The sequence below is a fragment of the Lonchura striata genome, chromosome 1, assembly GCF_050655825.1.
Source record: "Lonchura striata isolate lonStrDom1 chromosome 1, ASM5065582v1, whole genome shotgun sequence".
In the NCBI taxonomy this organism is placed as follows: domain Eukaryota; kingdom Metazoa; phylum Chordata; class Aves; order Passeriformes; family Estrildidae; genus Lonchura; species Lonchura striata.
The window spans coordinates 98,644,876-98,666,300 of record NC_140703.1 but is presented as its reverse complement, the minus strand read 5'-3'; the positions used below and the strand labels follow the sequence as shown (position 1 = coordinate 98,666,300).

Genomic DNA, 21,425 nt, shown 5'->3' with positions numbered 1-21,425 from the left:
AAGGCAATAGGTTTGGTCTCAAAAAACACCTCTTATGAAATGAGCATTCATCCTTTCCAAGACAACCTTCCACAGGGTCATCTTCTCAGCTTTCACCCTCTGATGACCTCATATTCAACCTGGCCTGACCTTCAGTTTGGCTGAGTCTCAGTTCCTTACTATGATTACAAACCAGCAAGATTAAGTTAAGCTTTAACAAACTCAGACATTAGTCTGAAGAAAAATAACTGCAAAGGCAAAACATCAAAATACCAAGAAATCCTGTTTATAAGCTATGTTTCATTCTATGGAGACTTCAAGGGCAGCAATAAAAAGAAAATGTACTGCAAAGCACTGAAGGCCCTATAGCACATTCCCTCCCTTGCAGGTAGCCCTACCACTTCTGGTCTTTGTCAATTCAAAAGCCAAAGTATTGTCTGAAGTTACAACTGCAATTAGGTATGGAGATGCTGAAAAATGTTTCAGAGTCTTAACATTTTGTACATCTGATTTCTACTAAGTATTCACTTACTCAGGTGCAAGAACAGTCAAGGTCCCCAGTTTGCCCCAGATTTTCTCTTCAGGCCAGTTTTATCCTTAGGTACCTGTGCACAGTAAAAAAAAAAAAAAAAAAAAAAAAAAAAAAAAAAAAAAAAAAAAAAAAAAAATTATTTACATTACTCCTAATAAGTTCATCTCATGATTAAATCAACTTTATGGCCCCAATTTAAAAACTCAGATCTCCAGTTTTTCTCACAGGATTATTTCTTATCACTATCATTAACCTGAAGAAAACTCAAAGCTGTTTTCCCCCAATAAAAATACTGAGTTTTATTTGACCTGTGTGTGTGTGTGTGTATATATATATATATATATATAGATTTAGATTTACCATGACCCTAAATGAAAGAGTTTTCTGTAAGAAAACTCATATAAATCCAACCTAATAGATGGTGGGATTGCTTGGTTTAGGTATATTTCATCACCTGTTTTTAGGAGCATAAACAGAGAGCACACAGTTATGCCTTTGTTAGCCATATATTTAAACTACCTTAAAGCTGTTAACATGTGACAAGCAAATCCTACGTATTCAATTACTGCTTCAAAAATTGAAAGAAGGTTCATGTACAGGTACACTGTCACTTAGTTAAGGAGCTCAAAAAATAGAGTTATTCTTTCTCCTGGCACTAGTATGGATTAAAAAAACATTTTCAAAATGTGCCATTCAACCATATGGAATCAATTTTTGCAGACATATGGAGCGCCAATTAAATAAGTGTGGTTTTGCTGACACAAAAGTCCACCTGCACGTATTCAAATTTTCCAGAATTAGACCATCTAATTTAGAGCAGCCCATTTAACAGTAAGAGAGTAGAAAAGCAATGTATTTGATATGACACAACCTCTGTAACCAGTCTCCTTAAATAGTAATTGCAGCCTTACTTCTGACCATGGTCAGGATATAATCAGATAAGATTGAATTAGCTACCCTGAAATACAGCTCCAATTACATCAGATCAAAAGAGAATAATTTTTTGTCTTCTCCTTCATGCAAGTAAATATATAATTGGGAAATTAAGCAAGGTACAATTTTTCAAAAAAGATTTTAGCAGAAGTCAACAGAAATTAGAAAACTGACTGTAACCGTACTTCCTAGATTTTTTGCACATATTTTCCCACAGTAAATGTACAGAAAGCATGCCATTTAAAGAAACAGAAGTCAACAAGCTACACACACACATCAACACTCTAAATAAAATACTAAGTATCATCTAATGGTGTGGAAACTAAAAAAAATTTAATGTAAACTCTTCAGAAGTTTTTTTCTGTTGGGTTTTTGTTTTGTTTTGTTTTGTTTTTTTTTCCCAGGATTTGCAGTTAATTGGGCACCCTTGTTCAAATCTAGTTTGACTGACTTTCTATTAGGTGATAATGCACAGGTTTTTCTCCACAGGACCTCAATCACATTTGGTGAATACGGTAGCTAGAAGAGAGTAGTGAAACTCTACCCAGTGGCTGCATTCCACATGGTCACAGCACAGCTCTGCACACGCACTGCTCCACGTTACCCTGTGCTTTCCAGAACTGCACTCTGAGGACAGAATGCCCGTTCTCGGACAGAGCTCCCTTTGCTGCTGCCCGGTAACAACAGACCCCTGCCAGGGGCATCATGTCATCCCAGAGACAAGAGAACTTCAGAATCAGGAGCACTGCAAACTTTACTGTCAACCAGGTTCCTAAAATTAATTTTTCAGAGTATTTAACTTTTTATAATATCTTAACTAATTCCCTGGAGAAGCTGTATCCACCCAGTTTCCTAGCTAAGGTGCCACACGTCTCCCCTCGCTTGTGACCAGCCCATTCACTATCTGTCTTAGGATTTCCACAACAAATAAAAGCACGTTTCCAGATATCTGTCCTTCTTTGCTGCAGTCTTCACACATCTGTTCCACTTGGAAAGACCGTGCAATTCTGAGATCATAGAATTTTAAACAGTATCATAATGCAAATGTCCAGGCAAGCTCAGTTAACATATTTTAGACAATCTTAATTCTGTGCCTTCCCAGCTTTGCAGGACTTGCTCTTTGTAGCTCTTTCTGTGCTTGGCTTTTTAAGATAGTAGCCATTGAAATGGAAAAGCTCCATCTTGCTCAACACAGATACTCAGTCTCTCTCAAAACTTCTCATCCAAGCCTTACTATTGCCAATCCTATGGACATATGCTACTGCCCCCATCCACTCTCACCTTTAGGCTCAGTTTCCTATCTGGGATCCCAGTCCTGCCTCCCTGCCTCTTTTCAGTGACCACTTCATTCCAACAGTTTCATTATATGATATATTGCTCCTACCCCGTAACCAGAGTCCCATTAGCTTCCAGCTCTCCTATACCAGCATTGCTTTTCATCTCTCAGCTTTCTGCACCCTTCACAGATCTCTTCGTTTTTCCATATCGCTTTTCACCTTCCAATGTTTCTCCCACTTCTTTACTCCCCCACTCACTTCCTGTGCTTCCCTCTTGCCCTTGCAGTTTCCAAATTTTTTCTCAACAACTAACTCCATGTGTTTTCCTAGTTCCTACGCAGTCTTTGTGATTAGCATGCCACAGCCATGGCTGCTACGCTTTGTGCAGAACTCACTTCTAATGATGGGTGTTAAAGAGATCTGTACAGAGGCTAATGAGCAGGAACACTTAATTTCAGGATGCTAGAAGAACTGGGGCAGAAGAAAAGCCAAACCAGGAGTGCATAAATAGAATTTTAGGCATTTAAATACCTCACTACAGAAACCTATATATTTAGATGTTAAGGCAGCTGTATGAAGGCTTTGTGGACTGTAGCTACTTCTGTCTTCCTGTTAGATTAACATCATCCACACTTCAAAATTTAAAAACAAAATCCTTCTACAATGAACCAAAATTAAGTTACTTAGAGTCTAAGTCTCAATCTAAACTCAATCTACATCTCAGTTAACAGCAAGTTACTCATACTTTTTTAAAACCTTTTTTTCCAAAGAGAAAACAGACCCTGATTCAGTCAAATATATTAAGTACTGTGAAGGAGGGGAAAGGGGGTTTTAATTAAAAACAGGGTTTTCTTGTGACTATTTACCAAGGATAAGTGTTCTTATCATTATTCTACAGAAGAAAGTAGATAGTAGCATACGTTCATCTATTTTTGCCCAGAAGTATGAGCTAACCAAAGACATCTTCCTTTTCTGTCTCAAACTAACCTGCCTTTGGTGCGTGAATGGGTTAAGAGCCCTTTGGTTGAATTTAAGATTATTTTAGAATATTATAGAATACCAGATTGGAAGTGACCTATTGAATCATCTGATCCAACCTTCCATGGCAAAAGCACAGTCTAGGTAAGATGGCCCAGCACGCTGTCCAGACAAATCTTAGAAATGTCCAATGCTGAGGAATCCACAGCTTCCCTGAGGATATTATTCCAATGGCTGATTGTTCCCATTATAAAAAATTTTCCTCTTGTGTTTCAATTAGCATCTCACCAACATTTAACCATTACCCTTCATCATTTCAATGGGACTCCTTGCAAAAAGGGAGTCTTCACCATCTTTGTAGCTACTAAGCCTTCTTCACACAAGACTGAATAAAGTCCATTCTCTCAGCCTTTCCTCACATGGCAGGTTCCCAGCCCTTTGCTCATCTTTGTGGCACTTCTCTGGACCTCCTCCAGCCTGTCCTCACGTTTTTGTACAGTAGGGACCAAAAAATGAGCACAGCACTCCAGGTGTGGCCTGGCAAGCATGGAGTGGGACAATGACTTTTAACTTATTTCTGCTGGTGATTCCCCTATTGCTGCAGCCCAGCATCCCACTGGCATCCCTTGCCACAGCAGCAGACTGTTCTCTCACATGGAACTCGCTGCCCACCAGAACAGCCATGTCCCTTTCCACAGAGCTGTTTCCCAGGTGGGTAGATAAATACCTGCACTCCTGGATCATGAGCAGATCCCTTCTATGCTACCACTGTATTAGGACTACTGTGCCATTGAATAAGAGCATACTTTCGTAATGAGTACAAATGAATGATTCAGTGCTAGAAGTTTGCTGAGGAGAAATTTCTATTATGTTTTGGTTCTTCCAACACTGAATCTAAAAAGAAAAAATATGTCCCTGATTTAACTGAAAAAAATCCCATAGACTAGTTGTTTTTTTTATATTTAAACAGCAAATTATCAAAAATATTTAGGTCAACTACAACAACATAACCCTCCAACAACTTTTTGTGTCCAACATATAAAAATTAGGTATAAATTTAATATCATTAATGAACATAGTATTTACAAATAAATCACCCATTCCTCTGTTGAGCCACACTGAGTTAAGTACACTTTAATGCTAAAGTGGTATCTAATTATCTTTATTTGATCCCAAATGCAAAAGGGAAATAAAAATGTTCAAAATACTTAGATCTTGCTGATAAGTACTAAACACTGAAATGTATGCTGGATAATGGATGATGGTATTTTTTCTAATTTCTTCTAAAGAGGTCTCAAACAGTCACATGAATATATTTAATTCATAGAACTGCTCATTCCTTCATATCTTTTATTTCCTGCTGCTGCTGAGGGCAGAAAGAGATTTAGTTATCCTGACTCCCATCCCCAGTATTGCCTGACCCAGAAAATTCACCACTGTCACTTCCCATAGAGAAAGGAGGACAGTCAATATGAATCATGCTCTGGGAACTGGGCTTCAAAACCTAACTAATGCAACAACTACAATTCATACAGAAGCCAATTATCACTTGTGATCTAAGGCATTACTCCAAAGCTGGCACTCTGAATATCCTATTAATCAGTATATTTAAACAGGTTTGCTAGCTAGAATAACAGGAAACTAATAACATAGCTATTAGTAGTAGATTGATTCTGAGTTAAATAAAGAACAAAAAAAAAAACAACACATACACAACATGAAACCCCTCAAAATACTAAAAACAATCACTGGTAAACTGATCAAAAAGCCATAAAACAAGTCTAAGAATTTGCCTCCTTTTATTTTCAGAAATCTTTCTACTCTGATTTTTTCCCCGTCCTCACAAGTTCCTGGCATCCCTTGTACCATTATTGTTATATTCTAGTTTCCATCACCAGTGACATGAAAAATACACTTAGTTCACACCCACACAGGTGGGTGTGGGTCCTTGCCAGAAAGCTCAAGAGACTTATTTACAAATGAAGGTCCATCATTTTCCCCCAAAAACCAGAAGTACAAAGACAAGAATCACCTCTTTCCCCACCTCCTCACAATCAAAAGTGCCTGTGCCTCCCTAAAGCCTGCAAGAAGGAAAATAATGATTCTTACCATCTAATGGTTTCCTGACATGAAAAAATTACCAGTGTAATAGTGACAGAATCATACAATGAACTAGTTCAAATCTTCCAGGAAAGGATCTAGTGGGGAGGGTCTGGCAATAAAAAAGTTTTTTGCTTAACAATCTTCATCCAAAAGAATCCCAGCTCACCTCAGAACATCTCCATAGAGCAAGTAGATTTTAGCATTATTGCTACAGCTGTTATAGTCTGGCTGGTGCTAGTTAATTTGGTCACACAGTTAAATCCTAGAACATTCCAGCAAACATGTGATCTGGGATCATACTTTATACAGCCTACAGCCAATATAGTTAACATTTCTTTGATCCTTGAGCTTTACACTTCAGAGAGCTGAGGGAGAGAGAAGGTGTTGATACTTTCAGGAACCACTAATTACAGGAATTCACCATGAAGGGCATTGCTAGAAAGTAGTAGAGATGTTTAAATACAAACAGCGCAGTTGCTGTCACACAATTGTCCATGAAAGGTTTCACTGCATTCTTCCACCCAGACTGATGATCCACAAGGCGTTGAACAGAAAGAAATTTTCCACAGTATAAATCAATCTCTAGCACATCTTTTGCATTTGATCTCAAAGTAAATTGCAAGTCAGATACATTTTAAGTTTAATGTAAATGTTATGGCCAGAATTTTTTAAAGATTTGCTATTACATTTAGTCACACAAGTAGAAATAGAGCCTTCTGAAGTCAGTTCATTTTTGAAAGAGAATTCATCCTGAATGGGAGCTACTGCTTTTTTATGGTAGAAAATAAAAGTGACATTCAACTGGCCTCAAATATAGCATTAATGATCTACTCCAAGTTATTTGTCTCCTTCTGAAATACGTGTAAAACCACATAGCAAGTAACGAGTAGAAGCAGGAACAATATCCTACTTTACTAGTTCTCTTCCTTGAGAGTGCTTAACCACTGCCTAACAAGGTATGTTACAAATACCCAGGCTTACATTATAGCCATTCCCTAAGATTATTTTTAAATTATAATAGTCACATAAAGCATAGAGCCTTTTCACAGCTAACTGAATGTCTGGTGGTGGCCTGAGCTTATCAACACCAGGAAGTTGTATCTTACTTTTTTATCTGGCCCTCCAATTAGACATTGAAAAGAAACTTTCCCTTAAAATCCTGTCTGGAATAAAATCTAGAAAGCTGGAGCCCATCCTTTATCAGCCACTTTTTCAATTACTAATTTAAGAACAACACTTCCTCCTGTTGCACACTTACCAGGAAGCAGCTATGCCATAAATATATTATAAATACTATGCCCCTCTCAGGCTGCAGCTTTCTGAAAAAAACAAGACAACCTAATGGAAGAACTCCTTTTTCTTTGCTTCCCACCCACTTTCTGGTTACCTAATAACAAATGTAGAGCTTTTGAAAGAATTTCACATCTCATTTTGCTTCTGTAGTTCCCTTCCTGAATCTGAGGTCACTGATGACATGCTGACTTCCCTGCCAAGTCCACCTTCTCACAGAAAGGCCAAAAATGCAAAGGCAGAGTGATAACTGAAGACAGCACTTACTGAAAACAGGTCTTCTGGGCTACAGGAGATGACAAATAACTGTGAAACTTCTCTTCACCGAACAGTACAGTTTGAGTAGCAGAAAGAATGCAACACCTCCACTGGACCACCAACCAGCATTTCACTGTGCCTCAGCACAGCTCAGAGACATGGGATGACCCTTTCGGGATGAACAAGCAACTGCAGCAACCACACAGTGAATGTTCAGTTCTGCAGTTTCCATTGTCTATCTGCTCCACGTGTCCTAAACCCCACAACATGCTTCTCAATACCCCACAAAAAGCAAAACATCTATAGGAAAGGCTACAATTGCACTACAGCTTTACAACTTGCTATTTCCTGTGTTTTTGCAATAGCTGCATGTTTTTAGCAATTGCTAAGCAGCAACTTCTCCTAAATTATCATGGTAAGTGGACTGTGTTTTAACGCCACAAAAAAAAAGAACAAAAATATCTATTGTATGTTCTCTTTCCTGAGGGGACCCATTCATTCCTGACCCCAGATCTAATAATTGGTTCCATGATGAATGTTAGAAGGTGGGGACTAGAACAGGGTCAAGTAAAATATGATGTTATTAAAGAGTTATTAAAGAGTTTGGAAGAAGAGCAGAAAAAGCATACTTCTCTTATCCATTAGCAACCACTGGAAATACTGAAGCATGTTGTTAATGCCAAATAAATATAATCAAAACAAGCAGTTTCAGTCTCCCTTCAGACCCCTTGGAGACCTCAATACTTCAAATCCAAAGACTCATCTCATAACTTAACTTTCTACTGTCATTCCAGAATCAATCTCCTGTGCAGCCTATTAAACTGTCTTTGCACATGCTCCAATCTAAGTCCATCTTTCTGCTCACTGCAAAGAAGGATCATTGGACACAATATTACAAATGAGATCTCAGGAAAGCTTTACAAAATGCTATTAGCATTTCTCTCTCTCTCTCCAAAAGTATCAAGTCTAATGCATCGCAGAAACACATTAGACTCACAGAAGATCACACTGGTGGCTTAGAGCCATCTTAGTGGCATTATCACATCACTTTACCTAGTTCAGACTGCTACAACCATTAAATCATTTACACAACCTCTTATGATCTTAACAGATGTTCTTCTCATTTTAGATATTTGCATATTGAGGTAAAGATTAGTGTGACCTGTCTCAGACAAGGCACTGAGGGCTTGCAGAGCTGAATTAGCAACTGAAACTTTCAGATTCTTAATCCTAAATATACATCTCTGAACTCCAGCAGCAAGCAGCTGAACCACACAGTGCACAGTAACAAGCACTCCTATACTCCACACCAAATGCCTGTGCTTGCACTCAAAAATAATTTCTAAATGGATGGCTCTACATGGCCACTTGTCCATCATGTAATTACATCAGCCTGCTGAGGAGCCACGCAGAAGATACCCAGAAAGGCCAAACCTCCACTTACTTTGTATCTGTGTCCTCAGCCAGCAATAAAAGTGCCTTTTTGTGGCAATTCCATCCAGACAAGTCACTAGGTGCTAGGCCACCTCCTCTCACACATACTTGCTCTTAGCTTCCAGAGCAAAAACTGTTCAGTGATAACCACTTCTACAGAAGCTCACATCAACACTGATATATTGTCCTGAAAAATGTATACAGGATTCTGAGTTTATAATTTGAATGCTCTTTTTGTTCAAAAATTTAGATCGTACTGGAAGTATCAGTCTCCTGGATTCACAATAAAAAGGCACAGAAAATATAAAAATGCAGGAGCACAAAGTCAAAGAATCATGATGGACAAAGGGACTAACTGGTTGGTACAAAACAGCTTGGTGGTGCTTACATGAGTCAGTAGGTTTTGGCTACTCACATCATAGTGTTAGTTCCACTATTACAATTAAATACTCCCAACAAAATCCTATCTTTGTGGAAATTTTGCCCAAAACATGAATATAACTAGAACTAGACAAAACAAGAACTACTTTCCCCCTAATGCTCAGGATCTCTTGTTTGCCAAGAAATGCCATGAATGTTTCACGGTCACATTCCAAAAAGTATTTTTTCTACCAAGCAACTAGCAGAGCCAGAACTGTCCTGTGACCTAAGGATATGGGAGCTTTTTTCTATAAATCAAGCACTCTAGCCAAGCAGAACACTATCTTCTCAGAAAATAAGTATCTTAGCTACACTCAAACTTGATTTCTCTTTTTCACTCATTGTCACATATATACCATAACTATTTCCTGTTTACACCCAACTTCACAGAGTAACCTACTACTGGTACTGGAAACAGCTCAGAAATAGCTAAGGCAGACAGGATAACTTCTGCTAATAGCCCATGGTGTAGAATTCAATGTTTATAAAATAAAATACTGCAGCTGTGCACTACCTCAGAGAACCTGTAGACAATTCACTACATTTCTTCCATAGACGAAATATGTACCTTCTAGATATTTATGTTTTCAGAGCACTTTCCTGCATCGCTGAAGGAAGGTATGGTCTATAAACAACTGAATTGGCATGACCCAGCAGGTTACTGCTGGCCAGCTGAGCTGAGTCAGCTACAGGAAGAGGTAGATATCCTTCACAGCTGCCTCACTGCCCAGCAGCAGTGAGGGCAAAACCTTTGCATGCTGGCTTACATTTCATTTTACAACAGGAGTGATGAAAATCCATCCTACACCCAGCTCTCCCAAGGCTGATCATGACCCATCTCATACAAAACTGCAGCGCCACTCAGCATTTTATTAAACTGCATTAGTGTAATTTGTCCCAGCCTGCAAAGATGGTTTTCTGCCCTCTGTGCTCATTAGCAGGATCTGAATGTATCAATTTGGCCCTTTGGCCTGATATGGAAAAGGTTATGCTTCCCTGAAATTGCAGATAAATATCAGGCACAATTCTGGTGAGGTTCCGGGTCTATGACACCTGGAATATGAAATACACATACTTTTGACCGAGTGCATGCTTGACTCATGCTGACAAGAAGTAAGGAATCTGAAAACCAGGACAACTATTTCCTGATGTTTCCAGTTGGGATCTATGTACATGATATTTATACATCAAAATTTCAGCATCCATACAACAGATACTAAAATGGACACATCCTACTATCTATACTAAAAGATACTACTTTTTACTTCTAATATGGAATCTCCATGCAGAAAACTAGCCGCATAGCCAGAAGATTCAAAATTTACTTCTATCTGAATACAAATGTATGTAGCTCTTATAATATCCTACAGTAAAATCCACTCACATTCCTAATTGGAAAATATATTTGTCAAGATACAGTTGCAAATAAGGCAGACAGTTTGCATGTATACAAACAGATACTGAGATCTTTGTTCATATACATACAAAAAAGAAGCATCACAGTTTGCAAGCAAAAATGAGCAGGCAGTGTTTAAAACTGACAACGTGATATAGTGCTATCAGAAAGGACAAGAATCACAGTGATTTACAGTAAATTACCCTTACTGGCCAGGGATAATACACAGTTATGAGACTAAATTAAGGAAGTTTGCATTGCTGCCTTAAGGTGCTTGATCTTTCAATTAATGTCTCAAGAATACTGAGTTATCTATATCGAGCAATGTTTTTGATGTTAGCATGAAAGAAAGAGGTTTTTCAGTCTCAAAAATACTGAATTATCTATATCTGAGCAGTGTTTTTGATGTTAGCATGAAAGAAAGTTTTTTCAAACCACAACACACTTGGACAAATTCTCATCAATACTTTTATTTCTAGTCACTAGGTACCACTCATTCCTTCTGACTAACCTTGCAACTTTACTTTTTAATCTTTATATCCAAATTGTCAAAAAAGAAAATAAAGCATAAACCCAACACAAAGCCTATGTCTACATTAGCAAGCCTAATGCCCTTCAAATCCAGGGAATCTAAAGCTCCTAAACATATTTTTATCTACAGCACACTCCTTTCTAACTCTGAAGAGTGTCTTGCGATTAATGTATTTTGTAGATGCAGTGTGCATGTGCATGTATGATATGAAAGTACAGATCTAACACAGGATAAGGTCTCAGCACATGCAGATGTCAGGTGGGATAATAACCTGCAAACCAGAAACAACACAGCCATAAAAAGGAAGAAAGAAACTACAGGAGGAGCACTCAAAAATGTCATGAGTGGTATTTTACCAGGTTTGCTAAGGGCATGACTTCAGTAATGATTTTGGCTTGAGTCTCCTAACTTTGATAAATTTACAGTAAACTTAAATTTATTCAGAAGATCAAAAGCAAAACACACAAGACCAAAATTACTTCCTTCAGTTTACTCTTTTGAATTTTGCATCAAAGCAGCAGCACAGCAATTAAAATTTCCAAATACTACTCATTCCATAAAAACCCACTGAATTTCTCCACACAAAGTAACCAGCTGGCCACTCAGACACCGAGCAGTGGACTATCAACTAGAGTTCCCATCATTTTTAGGACATTTATGACATCCTAGTGGAATTATCCAGTGTTATCAAGTAAATTAATCACAGAATGGGTAAGATTGGAAGGGACCACTGGTAGGGACATCTGATCCAACAGGATTCTGTCCAGATGGTTCTTGAATGTCTCCCATGAGGGAGACTCCACAACCTCTCTGGGCAACCCGTTCTAGTGCTTGGTCACTCATGTAGGAAATAAGTTCTTCCTCATATTCAGCTGGAACTTCCTGTGCATCACTTTCTGCCCATTGCCTCTTGTTCTACTGCTTGGCACCACCAGGCAAAGCCTGGCTCCATCCTCTTGACAACTCCCTGCAGATACCAATAGACATTGTTTAGGTCCCCTGTCAATTGTCTCTCCTCAAGGCTGAACAGATCCAGCCTTTCCTCATAAGCGGCTCCTGTCCCTCAATCATCTTTCTTTCCCTCCATTTGACCAGCTCCAGGAGTTCCATATCTCTTCTGTTCTGAGGAGCCCACAACTGGACACAGCACTCCACATGTGGCCTCACCAGGGCTGAGCAGGGGACAGGATCACCTCCCTGCTGACAATGCTCTTCCTAATGCCCTCCAGGATTCCATTGACCTTCTTGGCCCCCAGGGCACACTGCTGGCCCATGGACAGATGGTTGTCCACCAGCACCCCCAGGTCCTTCTCCCCAGAGCTGCTCTCCAGCAGGTCAGCCCCAGGCTGTCCTGGCACAGAGGGTTGTTCTTGCCCAGGTGCAGGACCCTGCCTTTGCTGAATTTCACACAGCTCTTCCCTGCCCATCTCTCCAGCCTGTTGAGGTCCTTCTGAGGGCTGCCCAGAACTCTGGGGTATCGTCCACTCCTCCCAGCTTTGTGCCCTCAGTGAACCTGCTGAGGAGACATCTCCCCTTCATCCAAGTCACTGATGAACAAGTTAAACAACACTGAACCTTGTGGGACACTGCTGTTTACAGAGAGGCACCACTGGTTCCAGGTTATCACAGGTGACACTCGGCAAGGTTGTCCACATCCAGAGTCTGAGACCAAACCATGCTGAACCTCTACACTAAGCAAACCCAGTCTCTTAAGAACAGCTGAGTACAAGGAAATACATTCAAAGTACAGGGGATTCTCCACAGAACAGAGTACCCCATATTTAGCACATGAAATTGGTTGTTGAGATACAAAGTTATATCTCTGTTGAAAGATCTGTAAAAATATTTTAATTACTTAAAAACTGAGTAACTCCCAATATTAATTGGCTGGACCTAAATACCTGATACCATTACTGAGCCAAATGGTGCTGAGTGTTAAACTAGGTTATTGTCATTAAAAGCAAAAAGTGGAAGAAAAAAATTTTATTGTGATACAATTTTATATTACTCCTGCAGCGCCTACTGATGAAGAATTTTTTTTTTTAATGTAATAGCACAGGAATTCTAATCTATGTATATTTTATTTAATAGAATCCTATGGTGCATATCAGACTAAACTGCCTCACCAAAGCCTCTGAAGATTGGCCTAGATACAAGAAGAGGTGTATCCTGCATAGTAAGACCTCTGTAAAGGATTTTAAAATAAACACTGGAGAATTCTTGTTTTCTCTGATAAGACACATGGGAGTGCTTTCACTGAAGTAATTCTTTATATAAAGATAAAAAATATTTTAAAGCTGACAATTGTCAGACACCCTCACACTTCTAAGAGCTAATGATTCCACTCAAGGATTTATTACTACATGCAGTGAACCACCGTTCATCTCAGCAATCTCCATGTCAGTAAAAATCCTTATCTGAGAAAATTTCTTGCCTGCTTTGGTGTTTGCAGAATTATATTTTTGGTTTGCAGCTACCTGACATATGAGTCAATTATTTATTTAAAAAAAAAAAAAAAAAGAAAAGGCCAGAAAAGATTATGCTATCTACTTGGAGCGACAGGAAAAGGATGCAATATACTACTATATATACTACTATTTCCTTTAAGACCTCTACACCTTCCTGATGATCAAGCATGCTAAATAAAGTTTACATCCCAATTATCCAAAATATCAACACAACAATAAAACAACCCATGCTATCTGAAAGAGCTATGACTCCCTGCAGTAACAGTAAAACATTTCTTAAAAGTATTAAGTTCACTAAAATGTTGGTAAATAACTCAAGATACCTTCAGGGAGTGGTAAAAAGGGGAGCCTTCAAATTTCTACCTGTACCAGTGACCAGCAGTCAGACACTGCTCTGTGTCAGTTCCACCCAATCCAATCCTAAGTCAAGGTTAACCACTACAGTACCAAAAGAGAGTAAGAACATGAGTCAATGTTTTTTGGGTCACACTCTCAATGAGATTGGGAAAGGCACATATGAGAGAGCAGAAAGACTCCACTCCGAATTACTGCAGGATATCCATGTATTTCAACATACCCAGAACACTGGGATTTTTCAAGGGAAACTTATTGAAGTAAAAGCAATCACCAATGACATGTTTTTTTCCATTTAAATTACTTCTTCCAAAACTTTTTAATATTTTAGAGTACTATTTTTAATACCTTTTATTCCAGTTTTGCATGCTCACCTTTTAAGTTCCCTCCTTTCAAAGAAAAGGAAGAAAGGAAAGCGCTTAGAAAAAGGGTAAGACAGAAATTAAAATCAAGAGTCTAAGTAGTCTATCCTGTTAAGCTTAAGGAAATCAAATATTTTTTTCTATCTTCAGCCATTTTATTCTTTGCAGCAAGTCTTTTTGCATGTTGTCAAAACAGCCCTTATCAAAATATTTGCAACGTAACAGTCACATTGAATCTCTGCAGTTTGAAGGAAAGAAGGAGTGAGTTGAGTTCTGCGAAACACAAAAGTCAAGACTCTAACTATGCCTGCAAAAGTCAAACAGAAGGTAGAAAAGTATAACCAGTTTTGAAATAACAAGGTGATCTTCACCTCAAAGGAGGTGCTTGCATTGTGGTTAAGATCTTACTGGGCAAATAGAAATGGAGAATTTCCTGTGATTTCTTATGCTTAGCTTTCCACACGTTTTTGTCAGTATTGCATAAAATCGTTGTTAAATCTCTCTTCAGAGCTGCTGCATAACTCAACTGACTTCAGGTCTCACTGTGGCCACCAGTTAAGATGAGCTCCTTTGCAATGAGGCACAGTTTATCCTCTGACCTACGCTGACAGCAGGTGGTTGAGCCCAGTAAAACACTAAATGAATTGCCATTCATTACCTAGCAGCTCTTCAGAACAGTAGTACAGCCCAGGAAAGTATCTGGAGAGAAAATGCAGATTCAGTCACAATGGTCATGAGTTAAGAACCAAAAGTTTACCAAGAAAGGCAACCTCACAGAAAAATAAGTGGTACTGTTAACATTATACATTAAATGAGCACTGCTTTACATATTTCTGTGACATTGTTGATCAAGACATGGTATGTGTTTATATAGAACCACCAGTTAAATCCCAAATGGAAAGGGAAATGAGAGGTACTTGTAAACATCATTAACACTACACACTGCAGCATAATCATTATAGATTTCATAAAAGCAATAGTGGTTCTGACCAAAAGAGCTTTTGTTTTCAGATCAGGCCAAGTTAAGAGCCTTTCTTTGTCTCACAGCAACATAAATATTGCATGTGCATTCCTGTATTTAGCCATCTTATGCAAGAGAGGTAAAAGGAAGCAGGTAAATATTGTCTGTAAATGAAGAATTTTCTTGCCCTTGGCATAAAAATAAACCAAAAGAAGCCATAGTGGAGAAGGGGAGGAAATGAGTTTTCCTCTTTCCACCATTTAATCCTTTTCCTTTTTTTTTTCTAGTACAAAGCCTTGACAAACCCAGTATAATATTATCACATCACTCTGAGTGCAGGCTCTCAATTATTTTGGTAATGAGGTATATGCCAAGGGTTCAGGGAATCTTGGAAACTGAAACATACACATGAGGTTTATCAACCTATCTTCTCTAATTAGCAACTACCAATGAACCAACACTACACAATTTGAGAACACTGAGAGCCTACAAATATAGCCATGATCCCCTGAAGTGAAGGAGGGATACCGAAATGGCCAGCCCTCCCAGGCTGAAATGGAATATGACCTCATCCTGAGTTCAGATAACATACAATGGACAGATTTTTCAGGCAAACAGGCAGCTAGAAACTATTCTACCTGCAAGATGACCCTGGCTAAAGCCCAGGAACACTCACCTTTAACAAACTGACAAGGCAGCCTTCTCCTACCCTGGCATTTTCTAGGAGTGGAGATGGAAATGCACAGAAGCCAGAGCAGAGAGCCCCCATGGCACCAATCTTTCACTATATGGCCCTGTCTAAGAAACACATCCTATGTCTATAAATTAAAGCAAACTTCAGGCCACTATGACTTACAATTACGACAGACACTGCACAAGAGGCGCTTGCTGCCTGGAGTTCTGACTATCCACATGGTGTATCTGCTGCTCCAGCCAGGTACACCTCAGTGGCAGGACAATGCCTTACATCAATCACATTATCTTAAAATAATTGAAAGAATGATGCTTATCATGAACTACAACTAATTTGAAAAATAATTCAAATGAATGAAGTTTACATTACAAAATAAAGGTAACAAAACTACATTTCTTTCTGGACAGCCAACAAGTGAAGAAGTAGCACATCTCCTGGTTTTAATTTTCAGTTTCACTACATGACACTGGGAAGTTCTGATTTAGTTGTAAAAGTGCTGCTGTCAGATCTGGGTTTGGCAATTGAGGGAAGCTTGCTTGTGTACAGAGAGCAACCTATACTAGATCTCTCAGTGGACCAAAAATAATTTTTTGTTTACTTGCATCTTTGTACTTTGCCAATTTTCCATTTCCTAGTGCTGGCCCAGCACAGAAATGTTTTATTCTGGGATGACATTCTGGTTCCAACATCCCAAGTAGCTCCCCTTTGGACCAATAACCCAAGGAGGGACTACAGCAGCTCAGTAGCAAGTACTGTGCCCAGATGTGCCAGAAACCACGACATCCCTATAGCTCCAGAAGGAGAGGTCACATTAAGTACTTGTCCCCATTTCTGTAAGCAAGCAGCAGAATGTGACTGTCCATATGTCATAATGCTGGGGTCCAACTGCACTCACAAAAGCCCCAGCACTTCACCAGGGTGGCCCCTCTGTGGAAATTAAGGTGAAAGAGCTGGTGCCTGTGAAGTTCCCACCTAATACGGGTCAGGAGGTGTACGAACCCAGCTTCTACTGCACAGCTTGGAAGTAGTCCTGGGCCACTGCATCATCGCAGGAACTTCCTTTATAGGAAATGCTTAAGTGCTCTATTTACTCATAGCTTCACTCCTGTTTTCTCCCCAAATACATTTCCCTTTTTTTGGTCTAACTTCCTAATTGCACCCTTTAATCCATCACTTTGGTTTCCTGTTCCTTGCCCCACAGGTGCGACTAATCCTGATCACTGCTTTTAGCTTCCATCAAAAGCACATATTTCATGTAAGCATCACTGAAAATTTGATTTGTTGAAGACAGTCCTTTTCAGTCACTAAAAGTCCTGTCAGAGGCAATCACATAATATATTTGCCTTCCAAAAGTGATCAGTTGCATCATTACTGATGATAAGAAGCCAAAATCTGCAATGGAGTGGGAAGGAGAGGGAAATTTTTTAGAAGAGAAAACTCAACACACTTGTTTTTAAGGTTTTCATCTAAAGATGACTGAAAATGCATTGTGCCCAAGGGCATCTGATGCTAAGTCAATTAGCTCTCTGCACTGTCTCCATTTCAATGCCTCATTGTCATCAGCAACAAGATTTTCATCAGAGAAAAACACTAAAAAATGTCAAGAAACATCTCAGAACAGAGACCGTCAAAGAATTCTTCATGAATGGAAGCTGCTCACATGAATAAAGCTGTAAGGTATTCAGATGCTATAGAAGAGGATAAAACACACACACACACACGATTGTGCACACATACCATGACCACTTCCAGTTAAAAACACCAATTAAAATCATTTTATAAATGCAAATGTATCTACACCAGAAACTCTTAAAAGCAACTATGACTGGCAAGACTCTAATTCAACTATCAGCAGTAAGAAAATATACGTATATGCTGCACATTCTCAATGCATCAGACACAATACTAAATTTTATAGCCCATCAAATAACAAAAGCCAGGTATCAGCCATGTAGTTGAAAATTGAAGATAAACAGAGGCTTAACACACATGGATTTTAATTTGTCTAGAAAAGCAGTTCCCTTGCTTTATCATAATGGTTTGAGAAGCGGTAAATATTTAAATATTATTAGCAAAAAGCCATTATTTAACTGACAGTTATAAAATCATACTCTGAATGTAAAGTCTTTGAGACAAAGTAATTCTGTTCTAGCATGGCAAATGTTCAGTTACTAGTGAACACACAGAACAACAGCAGAACACTTCACACTTGGCAAAGTTTGAAATAATATTATTCTGCTTCACTAAGAATCTGTAAGTAAAAAATGAGATATTTAGCAAGCTATGGAGGATTTATTACCTTTGAAATGTTACTCTAATTTGCAAGATATAATCAGGTTTCCAAGGAACAATGCTAAAATGCAATAAAGGATCCAGATCTCATTCCTTAGCAACTCCTTCCATTTAATCATAAAAACAAGATAAATCCAGTTTGCCAAAAATGAAAAGATGAACGAGATAGATAGGAAACAAATCAGTTAAGTACAGGCATCAGAAACTACAGTATGAGATGGCATACAAATCCTGTGGTTGACAGAGATAAATCTGTCAGAAAAATTCAGAAGAATTAGAACTGACACTAAACCTAAGGTTTGAGCAGAAGCTAGTACCAGTGCACAACAGGAAGAACAAAGCAGAGATGTTTCAGACTTGTCCCTGCTTTGAAAATCCCCTAGCTTTACTGATTTTTGTCATCACTTGATCATCATTTTTACAATAACATATTTCAGAAAATACCATATTCCCATAAACTGGGATCACAAGAACTGATAGTATTTGCATTGTCTGATGGTGCATTCTGAAAAGTAACACTATTGCAGTGCTCCTGAGAAATATCACACATAGGAAGTTCAAAGGAGACCTTACGTAACATGCAATAATCAAACTTTCTCTGAACACAAACTTCATTTCTGGCAAGGGATGATGATACAATTTCCCTGCACCTCAAAATAAGGCACCCCTGCCGTATCAAACAAGGGGAATATTTTATGTGTCGGAACTACTATGCAAATTAGAAGTAATACAGAAATCACTTGTTAATGAAAGTATTTGTGAGCCTGTTGCACTTTTTTTTTTCCATCCTGGGAGAGCAACAAGGTCAAAAAATCTTGAACAGCTACTGCTGCTAGGGCTTGCCAAAAAAGATGTTTTTGCATTGTCTGAAGACCATGGCAACGAACATCCTCCAGGCACCTCTTTTCCCACTAAGCCTACACAGGCATGTTATGGTTTGACAGTAGCTCACCTCAGTTCTCACTGCCTCTCACATATGAGGTGTAAATAACTATTCCTCCATGACTCAGAGAGCAAGAGTGCAAAAACTAAAAAACCAAGTTAGTTACCGACAAATTTTAAAAAATCAAGGAGGTTTTTCTTGCAATATGCTTAACCATCACAAGGAATAAACTGTAGTGGCTACCATATTTACTACCTCATTTTGTCAACCTATAATGTCTAAGAGATTGAACAACTAAACCTGTTCCTGTCAATGCAGCCTGATGATCAAAGGAGACGAAGAGAATTTAAGAAAGACACATTAACAACTATTTGACAAAGGGGAAAACCATCAAGGTATGCAAAAAAGTGTAAAAACCTGAATGTTTATGTTGATATGCCTGGTGTAATTACAAAGACTATACATTCAGCATTTTCTACCTCCTCCTAAACACCATGGTTTTGTTACAAGCAATGAGGTATTACAAGCTCAGCATTCCAGCACACCAGAGGGACTAATTAGGACAGCACTATGTGGTCCATGAGCTTCGCCAGACCAAAACAAGCACCTCCATGTTGGACAATTTCTTTAACTATTGTTCAAGTGGAAGATCTATTTATGAGTTTTTTTGCACAAAACTGATTTCAGTATGATCAGGTTATGTAAAGCAGCACTACGTTTAAGTATTATTTATCATATATTTAAAAGGCCAAAAATGACAACAGCATTATCAGATCTACTGAAATGTCACATGAAGAGTTAATGCACTCCTACTCAACTACCTTAATTTATTATTTGAAGTAACAGTCTTCTGTTTATTACAATATTTATTTCTGTTTCAGAAGAGAGAAAAAAACATCATGTGCCAAATTTTTTATGCAGCCAGATTCCTACCTAAACCAGAGATAATCTTTAATTCAGTTTGACATACTGTTTTCATTACAACAAGCTTACTTTCAGCGTAATCATAACAGGTAAGGATTATGTTAAACCTTTTTCTCGGGTGAAAGCCTAGCTTTTCTTTAAGTGATGTCATGACCTTCTCCAAATAAATTAACCTGTCCAGTACGGATGCTGACATTTAATAAGAAGAAAGAGAACCACACTGTAAATAAAGAGCTACAGAAATATGTGTCAGCAGTGACTTGGCAAAGGTTTAAGACTGATGCAAGTATTTCTGGTATGAAAAACAGAAGAAAGCTGCAGGTGTGAAGAATGCTTCTGTGAAGAGGAAATAGGGCAAGCTGACACTTTAACACTTAGCCAAATACTGTATTTGATGAGAATGCAAAATATCAGTTAAAATCTTTGAAGCCACTACATTTTAGAGAGCAAAGCAGGAAGAGAATACAGAAGAAAAACAGTTTTCTTAAGGAATTTGGTCTAGGATGCTTTTATATGTTTATGTGTGTGCATGCACGTACATGTGTCTGCATGTACATGAGTACACACGTTTGTGTGTGTGTAGAAAACATCTCTGACCAATCAGTTCAAACAGCAAAAATAAAGTACAAAAATCAGTTTGCAGCAAAAATAAAGTACATTGCACTCTCTCCAAAACATACTTCAAACAAGAAACAGAGGCTCAAAGACATTTTGTCTTCCCACTCTCCCTAACACACCAAAACAGCAGAAGGGAAAAACAAATTTGAGTATTCACAGCAAATTTGGCAAAAATACAGAACTTCCATACTCAACAAAATTCAGACTAACACAGTACAGCAAACATTCACATTAGATTTAACTTGAAAGAGCTTAGAAAAATAAATAATAGATCTGAAGCATTATTAGCGAGCGGTATTAGACACACAGCCCAGCCTTCTGCCTTGGGATTTTGGGGGAAGGCTGGCCGGCCCTTTCCACCGTTTCCTCTTGTGGCTTTTTGCAGAGGAAAACAATCTACCAAGGGAGCCCAGGAGCTGCTGGTGAGGGCACCCAGAGAGCTGTGGGCAGACACCTACAGCACCACTCCGCAGCTCCCAGGGGAAGCCCACAGTGTAGAATGGAGTTAAAAGCTGAGGAGCAGCAGGGGGAACCTGTCCAACCTCAAATGACATATCCAAGTTAAAACATGGGGAAATACACTGGGGACTGTTTCCAGCTAGCAATCTAAACTAGTCAAGAAAAGTATTGTTCCTAAATTCTTCTAAGATGTTAATTACTAGTGCCTTGTATGAGAAACCTTCTTTGATTCTCTTCAAGCCAGAAAATTCCAACTGGACTTATTTCTGTTTTATCTT

At 38.7% G+C, this 21,425-nt stretch overlaps 1 protein-coding gene across 7 annotated transcripts in view; it reads right to left on the bottom strand.

Moving 5' to 3' along the window:
* TBL1X (transducin beta like 1 X-linked) overlaps nucleotides 1-21,425 on the bottom strand; it is a 196,045-nt gene that overhangs the window by 135,489 nt on the left and 39,131 nt on the right. For 6 of the 7 annotated variants that reach the window (XM_085584307.1, XM_085584294.1, XM_021527743.3 and 3 more), the window contains exon 2: nucleotides 512-584. The exons of the other annotated variant lie outside the window; for it this stretch is intronic. The gene's annotated coding sequence lies outside the window, so the exon portion shown is untranslated. The remainder of the gene's footprint in view (nucleotides 1-511; nucleotides 585-21,425) is intronic. 7 annotated transcript variants of the gene reach the window in all.